This window comes from Heterodontus francisci, chromosome 1 (assembly GCF_036365525.1).
Source record: "Heterodontus francisci isolate sHetFra1 chromosome 1, sHetFra1.hap1, whole genome shotgun sequence".
In the NCBI taxonomy this organism is placed as follows: Eukaryota; Metazoa; Chordata; class Chondrichthyes; order Heterodontiformes; family Heterodontidae; genus Heterodontus; species Heterodontus francisci.
This window is the reverse complement of record NC_090371.1, coordinates 266,129,172-266,147,663: the sequence shown is the minus strand read 5'-3', so window position 1 is coordinate 266,147,663 and position 18,492 is coordinate 266,129,172.

The following is an 18,492-nucleotide window of genomic DNA, read 5'->3' as shown; positions in this document are numbered from 1 at the left end:
CATATTGTACATAGCTGCGAAAATTGTTGACATCACTACAAGGCGTCGGAATGGCAAATCAGCTAAATATCTGATTTCCATTCATCTGAAATTGATTTGAGATACTAGGTCTTGCATTCCAAAGTGAAGGATAATCATATGGAGTATAAGAATGTTACTGCACTGTATTTGAGATCTTGTGAGCTCCTTTCAAACTTGACGAGGGTGGAGAATTAACTGATTGGAGTCCCAGACTGTTAAAAACTTTATTCAGATCACTGAGTATTGCAAACCATTCTACCTTAATTATATAGCCCATTTTGACTCAGAACACTACCTCCTTTAGAAAAAAAAAAATCAGCATTGTTGCTGTCCCACAACCAGAATATACAATCCTACCTTGGAATAGCAAACAGGTTGGGAAAGAGACCATACAGCGGGACTGGAAAGTATGATGAAACAGAGACTAAAACATATAAAAGCCCTACTAAAGTGAAGCATTCACCACACTCTTTACCTGCCGTAAAACAAAAAGCAGTATTGGACTGATAACAGCAAAGACGACAAATAATGCATTTCTGTTTATTACTGATCACAGTATGCATACAGGGTTAAAAGGTCAGTTATTAATTGCTGTTTCTGCAAACTGCAGGAAATAAATATATATTATAGACAGGCTAACATTTGCACCTCAAGGCAAGTGGCAGACACGTGTAGTTCAGGAAATCATGTTGTGCATGCTTTAGTTGTTCATACTGTACCATAATTTAGCACCAATCATCAAATCAATCATCCCGATCAATTCCAAACACCACATGCAGCAGGCATCTTGGTTAATCTGGGGTAGCGGCACTGACTCACAGCTATGTCTGGGTTGAATGTGTGATGAGAGTATGAATTTGACGGACAGCTCTGTAGCCAGGAGCTTCCACTTGTGGACTTATTGAGCTGCTTGCACTCAGCAAAGCTGTGTAAGGCAGTGACTCTGTTTTAGAGTTTCACCACACAAGAAGCGATCAACTGTTGTAAAGAGTAATCTTTACAACTCAGAAGTAGCATCTTGGTTATTTTAACATTGAGGAGAATTGAAAAGTCTGTAATTGCTATAGTCTAGGCCTCAGTCTTGATAAGAGTATATCTGCCTGCTCAAAGTGAGGTCATGTGGCAGCACAAGATATATTCCAGTATGCTAGAGTACAGGGGCAAGGGTTTTCTGTTCAATTCCTGGGTCTTGCTACCTTAATATAAATATTGGGCAAGTAAAAGCCCGCTCAAAATCATACAGGACATGAAATTCATTGACGAGAATGGCCTGTGGTTGTGGACCCAAGTAGAATATCTAGGAGAAAACCCCAGCAAAAAATGACTTGAATAGTGTACAAATAGTGAGAAAATTTCAGCATTTAAAAGATTGCATTAATAAAGACTAGTTTGAAACAGAATTTTTTGACAACTAAGTCTACAATAGGCAGACAACCATTTAATTATATCGAATGGCAACATAAGAGCTTTTCCGTCTTGTCATTCACAAATACAAATAATGCTGACTAAATTTTGTCAAGAAAATGCATGCTTCAGAGCACCATGAGTGGATGAGAATTAGTACTTTGAAAGACGTAGGGTATTAAACGGAGATTATACTTGTTATATGTTTGTTCAGTACGCTGCCACCTTAGTTAGTCTAGCTAGAGAGATTCTTAGTCTGGAGTAGTTAAACATTAATCTTTAATCTAACTATTTACACTTCACACCAGTTGGGTGTGGCTCATCCAAAAGCCACAATGCATCTATCTTAGAGTCTCTCTCACATGGTCTCTTACATCATCACAGTAGGTGGTATTCTTGATGCACTCTCACATTAAGCCTTTCAGACCCTTATACTACAGTTCTGTGTTGCCAGAAACAGTTATATAGTACCTGATTTCACATTTCAAACTTGCATTGGTAAACCTCCAAATTCCAGAATATACTCCAAAATTAATTTTTGCAAATACATTTAGTACCAAAAAACAAAGAGCAAAGAAAATTACAGCACAGGAACAGGCCCTTCGGCTCTCCAAGCCTGCGCTGATCCAGATCCTCTATCTAAACATGTTCCCTATTTTCTAAGGGTCTGTATCTCTTTGCTGCCTGCCCATTCATAGATCTGTCTAGATACAACTTAAAAGACGCTATCATGTTCGCATCTACCACCTCCGCTGGCAACGCGTTCCAGGCACCCACCACCCTCTGCGTAAAGAACTTTCCACGCATATCCCCCCCTAAACTTTTCCCCTCTCACTTTGAACTCGTGACCCCTAGTATTTGAATCCCCCACTCTGGGAAAAAGCCTCTTGCTGTCCACCCTGTCTATACCTCTCATGATTTTGTACACCTCAATCAGGTCCCCCCTCAACCTCCGCCTTTCTAATGAAAATAATCCTAATCTACTCAACCTCTTTTCACAGCTAGCGCCCTCCATACCAGGCAACATCCTGGTGAACCTCCTCTGCACCCTCTCCAAAGCATCTACATCCTTTTGGTAATGTGGCGACCAGAACTGCACGCAGTATTCCAAATGTGGCCGAACCAAAGTCCTATACAACTGTAACATGACCTGCCAACTCTTGTACTCAATACCCCGTCCGATGAAGGAAAGCATGCCGTATGCCTTCTTGACCACTCTATTGACCTGCGTTGCCACCTTCAGGGAACAATGGACCTGAACACCCAAATCTCTCTGTACATCAATTTTCCCCAGGACTTTTCCATTTACTGTATAGTTCACTCTTGAATTGGATCTTCCAAAATGCATCACCTCGCATTTACCCTGATTGAACTCCATCTGCCATTTCTCTGCCCAACTCTCCAGTCTATCTATATTCTGCTGGATTTCTCTGACAGTCCCCTTCACTATCTGCTATTCCACCAATCTTAGTGTCATCTGCAAACTTGCTAATCAGACCACCTATACTTTCCTCCAAATCATTTATGTAGATCACAAACAACAGTGGTCCCAGCACGGATCCCTGTGGAACACCACTGGTCACACGTCTCCATTTTGAGAAACTCCCTTCCACTACTACTCTCTGTCTCCTGTTGCCCAGCCAGTTCTTTATCCATCTAGCTAGTACACCCTGGATCCCATGCGACTTCACTTTCTCCATCAGCCTACCATGGGGAACCTTATCAAACGCCTTACTGAAGTCCATGTATATGACATCTACAGCCCTTCCCTCATCAATCAACTTTGTCACTTCCTTAAAGAATTCTATTAAGTTGGCAAGACATGACCTTCCCTGCACAAAACCATGTTGCCCATCACTGATGAGCCCATTTTCTTCCAAATGGGAATAGATCCTATCCCTCAGTATCTTCTCCAGCAGCTTCCCTACCCCCGCTAACAACTTAAATGGTAGAGTGAATGACTCAGTGAAATAATGGCCCAGATTTCGTGGCCAGCAGCAAACAGCACTCATTCTTCACAGCACTGGCACCCGCCCAATTTTGCAATGTGACTTGCAGTAATTAGAGTACGAAACTCCTCTTCTTAGCCAGTCCCTCGGGAACGAGGATAATTTTCTTCCACTCCAGGGTTGTGGGTCCCTAGGTGACCACATAGTCCAATCCTGATATTCCAGGACCCAAAGTTCAATTGAGGGTGTGGAAGATGCGTAGATTCTTATAACGTGGTGCGGCCGTTGCTCGCAAACTACCACACGGTAGGAGCGAAGCAAGTTCTTTGTCCAATGGCAGGGTTGGCCGAGACGATTGGAGACCAGGCTCCGCTACATGGATGGGGACCAACACATACACATAGCCAGCATGTCCAGCTGGCGAGCCCTGATGCAGGCAGTGTGGATCTGTGTCAGGGTGTTATTGAATGTGTAGCTGAAAGCCAGCTCCAAGGGCACCTGTGACAAGGGCGCCCCGGGACCCCTCATGGAGCTGGCAGGAATAGGCTGAAGCAGAAAAATCAGTATAACCAGTGACCAGTCACAGGCTCAACAGGAGGCTGAAGTCTCTCAATCACAGCAGTGGTGGTGGAAGGGCAGTAAAAGTTATTTTAAATATCACAACAGAACAGCAATTCAGAGACAAAGTTGGGTCTTAAAGTTATAACCTGTTTAAGTGCTAAACCATTGCAGTGCTCTCCAGGGGTCAACAGCATGTCTCCAACCAGACTGCAAAATCCTTACTGAAGTTCACAGCCTATGCGTCTCATTCATGTAGCACCACTACGCATGCTTACGTCGATTCCCCAGGTTCAGGCAGTGTCTGCATAGCCCATGCAGCGTTCTTCAGGGATATGGGTACATGAAGATGCGCCCCCCTGCATGCTCCCAAACAAGTGGAAACACTGCAATCATGATGATACACAATCTAATTGGGTGACGATGCCAGTATTCCAAAATTGGACAATGCAGGTCCTGGCAATGCCTATACTGTCCACTATTTTTTTTTTGAAAAGGCAGCGTGAAGCAGCAAGATGGACCCTGCAGTAGTTAATTTAAACAGGCAGACGCCCCCATTGCAGGCATGGAAAATTTATGGAACTTTTTCCATTGAAAAGTGTCAGATAGTACTCTGGAGTGTTTTTTGGAGATGTTTTGGTGCATTTGCCAGAGTCACAGGGATGCGAGAGGGAGTAGGTGACTGGTCAACACAAAGGCTGCAGCAGGTTTCAGGACAGCAGTGACAGTGCCCCTGGGTCTGCAGCGCAGCAGAGAGATTGAACACAGGTTCTGGAGAGAGCAAGCTCTGCGTCATGCCCTCGGCTAAATTGGAGTCAGACACCTTATTGCCCCTTGACAGTGATAGTAGACTGTCTGGCAGGCCATCCAATGTACACAGCATCTCCATTTGCATGCCCATTCACTGCTCCTGTATGCTGCCCATCAAGGTGCTCATCTGAACCCACAGCAGCAGTACTTGTCTGCCACCTTGCCCTCCAGTGACCTGGCACATAGACCATCCTTTCACCCAGTATTCACTACTCGTGCCTACCATGTGCTGATCCCAACTCTGTGCTAACCTCCAAGCTAAGTGCAGTGCCAGTGTCAGAGCTAGTGGTTGCAAGTGTCAGATCGTGCAACAAGGCCTCTTCATCAGTGTTGTGCTGTTGCTCTCTTGCCTCCTCCTTGGGATCCTGTGGTTGGGCAGGAAGCAGCTCTCAGGGTTTAAAGCAGGAACTCAGAAGGGGAAGGGGCATACGGCAGGAAGATGCCATCATCCTCAATGTTCAGTGATGTCGGATGCTGCAGGACTGTCACAGCCAGTCCCACAATGCAGAGAACCATCTGCTCTGTGGGGCTCAGGAGATGCAGACGTCCTTGTCCTCCATTGAATCTGCTCTGATCCCTTCCATTGCATGCCACGTTATTCTGCAAGAGAGGGCAGAATATCAGTAGCTGTGAGAAGCGGGTGTGAGGCTGGCAGCATTGGTAGGCATGGGAGGGTAAGGTGGCATATCCGGATGTTACATGTGAGCTCAGAGTTCCAGGGAGTGCTACTGGTTGTGATATTGCTTTAACTGCCTGAATACTAGTTAACACACACCTGAATATGTTAATAATTTGGTATGCATAATCACAGGAAGTGATGCAAACTAGCATGTGACACAGGAGTTGGAGTAGTGTTGGCCAACAAGTAGAACGTGTATTGAATAGCTCTCCAGTAATTCTGGAATAAAGAACCCTTCATTCAACTTACCAATCATCCTCTGTTTGGGACGTTTGTGATAGAAACCCAATAACGCAACACTGCTGATTGAGTGACAGGGGTGTGATGCATTGAGCAGCACGAGAGGTTGGTGTTGTGGTGGGTCGATGTCACATGAAGATTCATTGACTGATGTTGACCTTCTGCATGAGCTCATTAGATATTTTGTGGCATTGCTGCCAGACTCGGGTCCAGACTCTGGGAGTTGACCTCCCTACCCAGTCCCTTGATGGTGGTCCGAGGATTTCCTGCTCCCCCACCCCCTGCAGAATCAAAGCTTCTCTCCTCCTGCTAACCTCCACCAATAATGCCTCCAACAGCACAGCTGTCTGCATGGATCCCTCTATGTGCCCTGGTGTTCAATTTGCAAGATTTTCCATTGAAGCAACCTTTTTCCCCTTCCCATTAAGAAGCAGCCTGCCTATAAGAAAAAGCAGACTGCTTGTATCATGTGATCAGGAAACAACACTGTTGGCGCTTCCTGCTGTGTGCAAAGCTCATTGGAAGCATTCAGAACAGACGACCAGTGCTGAAGTCGCAGATAATGGTGCTGGCATTATGCAGATGAGGTGACTAGATCAAATTTGTACCTTACCCACCTCAATCAGAATGGCCCATGCCCATAAACCAGGGTGAAATGAATTTCACACCCAGTGAGAACCAGGAAGTGGAAGTTGGAATCATTAGTTTAATGTTAAATCATACACAAAGTAAAATTAAAAAAAATAGGATTGAGAGAGAGAGAGAGAGAGACAAAGAAAAAGTTTTTTCTTAATCTCCAATAATAATAAAAAATCTGAAGGAATGATACTCAACACTTTTAAAAGTAAATTTTCAGTGTCAGAGGGGCTGTTTGGCAGCAATTAAGACTTATCACACTGTTAAAATTCAATTACACTTGAATGCATAAGCCCTAACGCTTTCTGGGTGGTCGCTGGATACCAGGTGGGCAAGTACTGCAACCTCACGCCTTATTATGCATTTCAATGCCAGGTCTCTTGGTGAGATACTGGTGGAGCACAGCTTTTGGAGGAGCAGGGCAACTCAGATAGCAACTTCTGATGTTTGCCTTTAATAGCCACAAGTTGCTGCCCGATTTACTCCATAATTATGGTCAGTGCTGAAAGCCTCACTGTTAATCTTACGGCGAAATTGGGCCAAATGTGTTTCCTGTAAAGTCCCCAGTTTGGAAAAGTACGGTTTGAAGTCGAGATAGTGGATAGCTTTCAAGCCTGGGAATTTTTTTTGCTGCAGTCTGCATTATTGAAGGGCAATGGCAAATATAGAAGGAGAAATCTCCTCTGGGTGCTCTAGATTTCTATATTCTGGGATACAAAATAAATTAGAAACACCTTTTTATAAGCATCCACAAAAGCTCAAAACAAACAATAAGGCAAAGCAATCAAGGGCACACTAACAGCTGCTCGTTGATGTCAGGTTTTATTATCGGAGCTCAGGGAGAGATGTATGGTTCTATCCAGTCAATCTCACAAACTTTAAAAAGAAAGTGACAATTTTAATAAATCTTCGTATTGCAACACCATTGTGAACAGGGGCAGCTGTACATTGTCAGATTATTGCAATTCAAAATTCAATTTATCAGTAACCCCAAGTTGTAGAGTTTCAAAATGCAGTTAAAGGAAATTCAGCATTTACTTGAATTTTTTTGATCATGTGGAACCTTCTCAATCTAGTTCCTTTGAACGATTTGATTCAGCACTTTTAAAACATGGTGGGGGGGTTGGTGGTGGTTGGCTGGAAACCTGGATTTGAATTGAAGGCAAAATTGGATGAATCCTCAACTGTTGGAATGATTACATTTTGGAGAGTGAGTAATCTGAGGACAACGTCTCTTGGTGTAGTTATTTATAGAAGTGCATACTTTGGAGGAATCATCATTGTGGAGAACTGAGATATTGGGAGTAAAATTCAAAGTTAAGGGGGTAAAATAAAAGATACACTCCTAACATCAGTAGAGAGAAAGATTGGGCAGAATGTACACAACAGGTAGCCAATCTGCTACCAATTAGTTTGGACTCTCACCAAAACTGAAATGTACCTCCACCTGTCCTCGTGAAAAAGCACTCAGTGAACTTTTTAATAAAATCAAGGCACAGACAAATTTCAGTACTAAAAATGGGGAAGAATGCATGTTTCCAAGGTGCCTTCACACCTATCATAATACTGACCCGTTTGATACAGATTCTGTACCGAGAGTCAACGAATATCAAAACTAACGCAGCAACTTGGGATGGAGGAAAAGCCAAAAGATCCTGCTCCTGACTTCCAGGATGTATAGACAAGATTAGCCTCAACCTCGCTGACTTCCACAAATAAGCTCACATATGCAGAATATCCTTTAGAGAAGGTAACTGAGGATTACTAATGCTTGGAAATCTGTGCCCCAAGAGGTAGCACCAGCAGGATTTGTGGGCAAAAAAGCAACCAGCTTCCCCCACCCACCAAAACAAAAGGAAAATTAAATGGTTTAGGAAGGTCCAAAATTTGACTTACATCATGAAAATATTTCTTATTTTACGCCACACAGATGCAAATGAGGACATTTACACATTACTGATTTATGTAAGTTTTACACTGAAGCATAGCTAAGCATGAATTTCCTCAACTATTTGTGCCACTCCCAAGATACATTTGGCTTAGCTCATTAACTCAGCCCCACCCCCATTCATGATCCCAAAGTACACTATGTGTTCAAAGTATGCTGATGTACAACCTTGGGTTCAGTCACATAGCGGTTACATTACCAAACTACTAATTCAGAGGGCAGAACTATTAATCTAGTGAACTGAAATACAAGTTCCACCCTGGCATTTTCAGAATTTGGATCCAGTGTAAAGAATCTAGAAATTTAAAAAAAAGCTTGGACCAGTAAAAGTGGCCATGGAGATGTCAGATTGTGGTTAAGAGTTTAACTATTTCACTAGCGTCCTTCAGGCAAGGAAACCTGCTGTGCCTTAGCCAGTCTTACCTATGTCACTCCAGTACCTCACTACCCTCTGAAGTGACTTCACAACAGCACTCCATTGTACGAAACTGCTACCAGTGGCTCCAGAAAGCGACTCACTACCACCTCCTCAGGGTGGTTAGGGATGGACAGCCTTCCCACATCCTGAAAATAATTTTTCAAAATACTAGTTATTTACAAGGTTAAATTGAGAAATTTAGGCATAGCAGGATTGGTTACTATTTCTGATGTTTTACAGCAATTTTTTTTTCATTTCTCCTTACTGAGACCAGCACTGCAGTTTCCATATCTCTGAATGTTTTTTTTTCAAAAGGTGACATCACAACCTGCTACAGTAATCAGAGAAAATATTCCACAATAAAAGTGCTTAATTTGCATAAATGGTATATTTAATGTGCGTAACTGATAGCTTGACGGCTTCAAATTTTAATTTTTATGACACAAGATAAAAAAGAAAAGTGGTATGTGTTCCTCACATCTCCTGGACTCAGACTCTTAACTTTGATTTTCACTGGTTATGATGTTCTGGTTAGGATTCTCAGAAAATTTGGATGCAAGTTCCTGTCAGCAAGATCTGTGCAAAAATGGGTATAAATTTCAGTGTAAATTCTGCACAAATATAATCCCAGAAATTCCAGGGCTTCATCTCCAGAACAGCCAAACTGGTCACTGTGGGGGTGAGTGCACAGTTTAAGAAAATTTCAGTCAAAATAAAATGACCAGCTCAATACCTCAAGGAGACTGTGCTGGATTCAGTGCTCAGACTTCATGTATTTTACATAATTTGCAGGCACTGTAATGAGTACAGTCCAACAGATACATACATCTCAATATACAAGATGTACAAATTTATTAAATAAAAACACATTAAATGAGTGTTATGAACACTGGAATTTGTAACAGAATGATGTTTTTAAAAGCTGTAATTTTTAAAAGTTTAAAATGGAGTCCTGAAAGTCATGTGACCTCACATCCACTCTGCTGAAGTGGAAGCCTGAAATCTGGGTTACCAAGACAACAGAAAACACAGATCAAAGACGTTTCTTTGAAAAAAAAACAGAGATTGCAGACTTAACACCTGAAGAACAATGTGTTTCATCCTCCCAGACTTTCACGTCGTAAACAAGGAGTCAATGTTCTGAAGATGCAAATATGCCAAGCAGCTGTTAACACCTTGGTACAATGGAAGGCCCAGGTGGCTCTGTGAAACCAGACTTCAGCTTACTGTCCTGTTTGAATATGCATTAACTTTTGAGTAGAGGAAAGAAAGAAAGAAAGAGAACACCTGCTCTAAGAAGCCTGATATTGTGAAAGGCTGCAAAGACTTGAACCTATTTTGAAAGTTGAAGCTTGCAGAGAAGTGGAAGACCAGCAGGATCACCAGGAATCGCCTTATTCACGGACGTCCAGGTCGGAAGTGCTGGGAGAAGTGAGCAAAGGAGGACATCAATTTTGAAAAGATCTGGGAGATCCAACCCATTGCAACTGGGAGGAGTTTGCGACTTTTAACCACAAAGATTTCAGCACCAAAGAGGGCTGTGTACCATACAAGTATTTTAATAACCAAGGAAAATATTTCTTTAGTATTTTTTAAGTAGCTGATACCCCAAATTACACTTATTTAATGGGAATTTATTTTACTATATGTTATGATAGTTTTAAATTGTCAAATCTTGTGTAATCCTAAAAGTTGGTCTGGGGGTTCATAACTTAATATTTTAACACTAATGGTCTCACTGAGGTTGTAACAATGAACTTGATAGCTTACCTTTAATTAATTAAAACAAATACCAGAACCAAGTTGATAGCACACCAATATAGATTTTGGAGAGCCTTATCAGGTATTAGAGTCAGAGTTTTACAGCACAGAAACAGGCCCTTCGGCCCAATGCGCCTGCAATGCGCCCATTTCCCCGCACTTGGCCCATAACCTTGTATGCTATGGCATTTCAAGTGCTCATCTAAATACTTCTTGAATGTCATGAGTGTTCCTGCCTCTACCACCCCTTCAGGCAGTGTGTTCCAGATTCCACCCACCCTCTGGGCGAAAACCTTTTTCTTCAAATCTCCTCTAAACCCCCTGCCCCTTACCTTAAATCTATGCTCCCTAGTTATTGACATCTGCGGTAAGGGAAAAGTTTCTTCCTATCTATCCTATATTCAATGCCCCTCATAATTTTATATACCTCAATCAGGTCCCTCCTCAGCCTTCTTCACTCCAAGGAAAACAACCCCAGCCTATCCAGTCTCTCTTCATAACGGAAATGCTCCAGCCCAGGCAACATCCTGGTGAATATCCTCTGCACCCTCTCCATTGCAATCACATCCTTCCTATAGTGTGACCAGAACTGTACACAGTACTCTAGCTGTGGCCTAACCAGCAATTTATACAGCTCCATCATAACCTCCCTGCTCTTATATTCTATGCCTCGGCTAATAAAGGTGTATCCCTAATGCCTTCTTGACCACCTTATCTACCTGTGCTGCTGCCTTCAGTGAGCTATGGACAAGCACCCCAAGGTCCCTCTGACCCTCTGTATTCCCTAGGGTCCTACCATTCATCCTATATTCCATTGCCTTGTTAGACCTCCCAAAGTGCATCACCTCGCACTTCAGAATTAAACTCCATTTGCCACAGCTCCGCCCATCTTACCAGCCCATCTATATCATCCTGTAATCTAAGGCTTTCCTCCTCACTATTTATTACACCACCAATTTTCATGTCGTCTGCTCATACCTATCATACCTCCTATATTCACATGTAAATCATGAATGTACACTACAAACAGTAGGGGTCCCAGCACCGATCCCTGCGGTACCCCATTGGTCACAGGCCTCCATTCGCAAAAATCAACCTTCGACCGTCACCCTCTGCCTCCTGCCACTAAGCCAATTTTGAATCTAATTTGCCAAATTACCCTGGATCCCATGGGCTCTTACTTTCTTAACCAATCTCCCATGCGGGACCTTATCAAAAGCCTTACTGAAGACCATGAAGACTAAATCAACTGCTTTACCGTCATCTACCCCTCTAGTCACCTCCTCGAAAAATTCAATCAAATTTGTTAGACACGATCTCCCCGACAAAGCCATGCTGACTATTCCAGATCAATCCCTGCCTCTCCAAGTGGAGATGAATCCCGTCTATCAGAACTTTTTCCGATAATCCAGGCTTGGGCTGATAAGTGGCAAGTAACATTCGCGCCACACAAATGCCAGGCAATGACCATCTCCAACAAGAGAGAATCTAACCATCTCCCCTTGACATTCGGTGGTATTACCATCGCTGAATCCCCCACTATCAACATCCTAGGGGCTACAATTGACCAGAAACTGAACTGGAGTAGCCATATAAATACCATGGCTACAAGAGCAGGTCAGAGGCTAGGAATCCTGAGGCGAGTAACTCACCTCCTGACTCCCCAAACCCTGTCCACCATCTACAAGGCACAAGTCAGGAGTGTGATGGAATACTCTCCACTTGCCTGGATGGGTGCAGCTCCAACAACACTCAAGAAGCTCGACACCATCAAGGACAAAGCAGCCCACTTGATTGTTTGTAGATGGGGTGCCATTCACTTCCTCCACCACCGACGCACAGTACCAGCAGTGTGTACCATCTACAAGATGCACTGCAGCAATGCACTAAGGCACCTTAGACAGCACCTTCCAAACCCGCGACCTCTACCAACTAGAAGGACAAGGGCAGCAAACACATGGGAACACCACCACCTGCAAGTTCCCCTCCAAGTCACACACCATCCTGACTTGGAACTATATCGCCGTTCCTTCACTGCCGCTGGGTCAAAATCCTGGAACTCCCTTCCTAACAGCACTGTGGGTGTATCTACCCCACATGGACTGCAGCAGTTCAAGAAAGCAGCTCACCACCACCTTCTCAAGGGCAATTAGGGATGGGCAATAAATGCTGGCCTAGCCAGCGATGCCCACATCCCATGAATGAATAAAAAAAAAAATTCTCTTTCACGGACGTTAAACTCACAGGCCTATAATTACCTGGTTTATCCCTGCTACCCTTCTTGACTAATGGTACCACATTTGCTGTCCTCCAGTCCTCTGGCACCTCTCCTGTGGTCAGAGAGGATTTGAAAATTTGTGTCAGAGCCCCTGCTATCTCCTCCCTTGCCTCACATAGCAGCCTGGGATACATCTCATCTGGGCCTGGGGATTTATCCACCTTTCAGCCCGCTAATACAGTGAATACTTCCTCCTTTTCAATGCTAATTTGATCAAGTATATCACAATCCCGCTCCCTGATCACTACACCTACATCGTCCCTCTCCATAGTGAGCACAGATGAAAAGTAATCATTCAAAACCTCACCTATGTCCTCTGGCACCACAGATTGCCTTTTAGATCCCTAATGGGCCCTACTTTTTCCCTGGTTATCCTCTTGCCCCCAACATACTTTGAATGATGCCCAGTTATGCACTATTTATGAACTGCAAACTACTCTTCACCTTGTCTGTCAGTCATATTTTAAACAAGAGCTTCATAAATCACTTTGTACAAAATTAACCACAGGGTTATACAATTTCAAAGGTCACTATTAAATTAACAGATCGAAGGCAGTCTATAATTATCACATCTTTAGACACCTGTGACAATGAAACCTCTATTTCATCCTTTATCCAATTTATTCTTGTATTTGTAGCCTGCAGTAATTTCAGCTGTTCTTTTTCTTCATCAATAAACTGTTTCTTGCCCTACAAACATACGAATTAGGAAAAGTAGGCCATTTGGCCCCTGCTCTGCCACTTGATAAGATCATGGCTGATCTTAATGTGGCCTCAACTCCACTTGTCTGTCTGCCCTCCTAACACTTGACTCCCTTGTCCACCAAGAATCTATTTAACTCAGCCTTGAATATATTCAATGACCCAGATTCCTCTCTGAAGAGGCGAATTCCACACACTTACAACCCTGAGAGAGAAAAAATGTCTCCTCATCTCGGTCTTAAATGGGAGACCCCTTATTTTTAAACTGTGCCCCCTAGTTCTAGTCTCGTCCATAAGTGGAAACCTCCTTCCAGCACCCACCCGGTCAAGACCCCTCAGGATCTTGTGTGGCTTGTATTGAAATAAGATCACCTCTCATGCTTCTAAACTCCAATGGATATCGGCCCAACCTGTTCAACCTTTCCTCTGAAGATAAGCCCTTCATCCCAGGAATCAGTTGAGTGAACCTTCTCTGACCTGCTTCGAATGCAATTTTATCCTTTAATTAAGGAACCGAAACTGTACACAGTATGTCACATGTGGTCTCACCAAGGCCCTGTACAGCTGTAGCAATAATTCCCTACTGTTACATTCTCTTCGCCTTGCAACAACCACATTCTATTTGCCTTCCTAATCACTTGCTGTACTTGCATACTAACTTTTTGTGATTTGTGTACCAGGACCCCAGATCCCTCCGTACCACAGAGTTCTGCAGTCTCTCTCCATTTAAATAATATTGTGCTTTTCTGTTCTTCCTGCCAAAATGGACAACCTCACATTTTCCCACATTCTACTCCATCTGCCAAAATTTTGCCCACTCACTTAAGCCATCTATATCCCTTTGTAGACTATTTTTGTTTTCTTGACAACTTACCGTCCTACTTATCTTTGTGTCATCTGCAAATTTAGCTATCATACATTCAGTCCCTTCATCCAAGTCATTTATATAGATTGTAAATAGTTGGGGACCCAGAACTGATCCCTGTGACACGCCACTAGTCACATCCTGTCAACCTGAAAATGACCCATTTATCCCTACTCTCTGCTTCCTGTTGGCTAACCAATCCTCTATCCATGCTAATATGTTACCCCTTACACCATGGGCTCTTATTTTGTGTAGTAACCTTAGATGTGGCACCTTATCAAATGCCTTTGGAAATCCAAGTACACCACATCTCGAGGTTCCCCTTTGGTCATCTTGTTTGCTACTTCCTCAAAGAACGCTAATAAATTAGTCAAAAAATATTTCCCTTTCACAAAACCATGTTCACGCTGCCTGATCGCATTATGATTTTCTAAACGTCCCATCACCTCTTTAATAATAGATTCCAGCATTTTCCCTATGACAGATGTTATGCTAACTGGCCAATAGTTTCCTGCTTTCTGTCTTCCTCCTTTCTTGAATAGAGGTGTTGCATTAGCTAATTTTCCAAACCATTGGGTCCTTTCAAGAATCTAGGGAATTTTGGAAGATCACAACTGATGCACCTACCATCACTACAGCCACTTTTTTTTTTTAAGACCCCAGGATGAAGGCCATCAGGTCCAGGGGACGTCAGCTCTAATAGTTTTCCCAGTACCTTTACGCTGGTGATTGTGATTGTTTGAAGTTCTTCCCTCCCTTTTACCTCTTGATTTTCAAGTATCTTTGGGATTTTTTTGTATCTTCTACAGTGAAGACTGACACAAAATACCTGTTCAACATTGCCATTTCCTTGTTACCCATTATTAATTCTCCAGACTTTCTCGCTAAAGGACCAATGCTCACTTGAGTTACTCTTTTCCTATTCAAATACTTGTAAAAACTCTTACTATTTGTTTTTATATTTCCTAGCTTTCTCTCATTCTAATTTCTCTCTAATTTTTAAGTCATTCTTTACTGGTTTTTAAAATCCATCCAATCTTCTGATCAATCACTAATCTTCTCAGAATTGTACAGTTTTTCTTTCAATTTGATATTATCTTTAACTTCCTTAGTTAGCCACGGATGGTGCATCCTTCTTTTAGAGTCTTTCTCTCTCACTGGAATGCATCTTTGCTGTGAGTTATGAAATATTTCCTTAAATGCCTGCCACTGCTTTTCTACGGTCCTGTCTTTTAACCTAATTTCCCAGTTCACTTTGGCCAACTCTGTCCTCATACCCTTGTAATTGCCTTTATTTGTTTAAGACATTAGTCTTGGAACCACACTTCTCACCCTCAAACTGAATGTGAAATTCTAATCATGTTATAATCACTGTTCCCTCGAAGCTCCTTAAATGCCCATTGATCAACCCTGTCTCATTGCATATTATCAGGTCTAGAATGGCCTGCTCCCTGGTTGGCACTAGAATGTACTGCTCTAAGAAATTGTCCCAAATACACTCAACAAACTTATCTTCCAGGTTACCTTTGTCCATCTGATTCATCCAATCTATATGTAGATTAAAATCATCCAGGATTACTGAGGTACCTTTTTTACAAGCCCCCACTATTTCTTCCCATATACCCTGTCCTAGTGCAGCTACTGTTAGAGGACCTATAAACTACTCCCACAAGTGACTTCTTTCCTTTTCTATTTCTTATCTCTATCCAAACTGATTGGACATCTTTATCTTTTGAAAAAACGTCATCTCTCACGACTATACTAATGTCACCCTTAATTAACAGCGCTACCCCGCCACCTTTTCACAGCTTCTTGTCTTTCCAAAATGTCAAATACCCTTCAATATTGAGGTCTCAGCCATGGTCATCTTGCAACCAGGGCTGGAATTTGATTTTATGGTCCCCCCCCCCCACCACAAATGAAAGGGTTGGGGGTGGGAGGAGGGGAGCGTAAAAATTGAGCGGGGGGTGGGGGTGCCATTCCTGACCTCCTCCCGACTCCTGCTGCAATTTTACGTTGGCAGCGGCGGTGAGAAACGGCCCACTTACCCCAGGCCAATCAAGGCCCTTAAGCGGCCAATTAACTGGCACCCAAGGGCCTCTTCCCACCGCCACAGGTATTGTACCCTCGGCAGCTGGACGGCAGAAGCCTCAACAGCAGACGGCCTTCTTGCGGGCTGGCGTGGGGCTCTCCTGATTGGGCACCAGTGCCCTAGGGAGGGCTGCCTCCGAAGCCCAACCGCCCCCAATTCACAACACTTTCTCCCCACCCCCCAACCGAACTCCCCTTTCCTCGCCAGGGACTGGCCAATTGTCCCCGGTGAGGCCTTCCACGGTCATCCTTCACCTTGCTTGCGATGGCTGGGTGTAGTCCCAGCACTGGCCACCGCTGGCACTGCTGGGACTAAGAGCTGCCGGCCCACTGATTGTCCGGCAGCTCCATTAGGCAGGACTTCCTGCTTCAAGGAGGTGGAAGTCCCTGTCCAAGACCAATTAAGGGCTTGGGGAGCGAGAAATCCTGCCCTGGGTGAGGCGGGCTCACCACCGTCTTCTCGGCCGGTAGGTGGGACCTCCCACCCAACGAAAACTTCCAGCTCACATCTCTAATGGCTAACAGGTCATACATATTTATTTCTATTTATGCAAACAATTAATCCGTTTTGTTACAAATGCTACACAATGAGATAGAGTCCTCAGTTCTGTCTTTTTACCACTTTTACAAACTCTAGCCTCATCACCTGGTGCACTCTTAAGTTTGTGTATTCTCTATCCCTTCCTGCCACACTCTGGTCATCATTACCCATGTCTCTACCCTGCACTATTGCCTTTCCTTACCCTTTAATTTACCACACCTCCCATCATGTGATCCCTCCCCTCCACCACTACTATTTAGTTTAAAGCCCTCTGTATTGCCCTCACCAGAACACTGGTCCCAGCAAGGTTCACGTGAATACCGTCCCAATGGTACAGCTCCCAGGTTCCCCCAGTACTGGTGCCAGTGCCCCATGAACCGAAACCCATTTCTCCCACACCAATCATTGAGCCCCGCATTTAACTCTCTAATCTTATTTACCTTATGCCAATTTGCTCAAGAGTCAGTTAATAATCCAGAGATTCTCATTGGGCAATAACTGTTGCCTTGCCTGTGACACCCACATCCCGAAGAATGTTTTACTTATTTTTTTGAAAAAAGCAAACAGTTTATATTTCCAAAAGATCTCAAGACATTAAACTACTAATTTTCTGAGAAGTTGGCAAAATTGTGCTGTGGCCGGAAAGTTCCACAATCCATGCAATTTATATGGAGATCACACCTGCTTGTGCCTTCCAATGCTCACTGTGGGGTATGTGAGATCAGGAAGGAAACTAATTTGCATGGAGCTGCTGGACACCTGCACCAGAGCTACAATTTGGGTGCTTTCCTTCCTCAGGCTGCTTGGTCTTTTTGGAGAATGGGGAGAATATTTGAAAACTATCCCTTTATATGGCGGCTACATTAACTATCAAGTAGTCTTCAAGGGTGCAAGCCACTTTTGACCTGCGTGCCTGTAGTGGTCCCCACTTCTGCCCTTCAAAACATACTTCCTACTCTGCATATCAGCCTCCAAAAAGTTACATCCGGTCCCTGTGAGGCTCAGTTGCGGGAACTCTTTTTCCCAGGGTGGAAAGGGCTATCACCAGGGGGCATAATTTTAAGGTGATTGGAGGAAGGTTTCGGGGAGATGTCAGAGGTAGGTTCTTTACACAGGGAGTGGTGGGTGCGTGGAATGCGCTGCCAGCAGTGGTAGTAGAAGTAGATACATTAGGGGCATTTAAGCGACTCTTGGATAGGTACATGGATGATAGTAGAATAAAGGGTAGGTAGTTAGTTTGATCTTAGAGTAGGTTAAAGGTTCGGCACAACATCGTGGGCCGAAGGGCCTGTACTGTTCTATGTTCTAACTCAGACTTAAACCAGGTAAGGTAAAAGGTGGGCTGCAGTACTCAAGGAATATTGCATTGTTGGAGGTGATAACTTTCAGATAATTTGTTCAACTACAGATGGGTAATAAATGCCAGTCTTGCCAGTGACACTAGATGTCCCAAAGGATAATATTACAGTAATAGGGAGGAGCTAAGCCACTGGGGGATTTGACAACAAGGATAAGAATTTTAAAATGATCAATTTCAACTCGCACTTAATTTAGGCTTTGTTCACTGAGGTTACTGCTGCGCGCTGTGCTT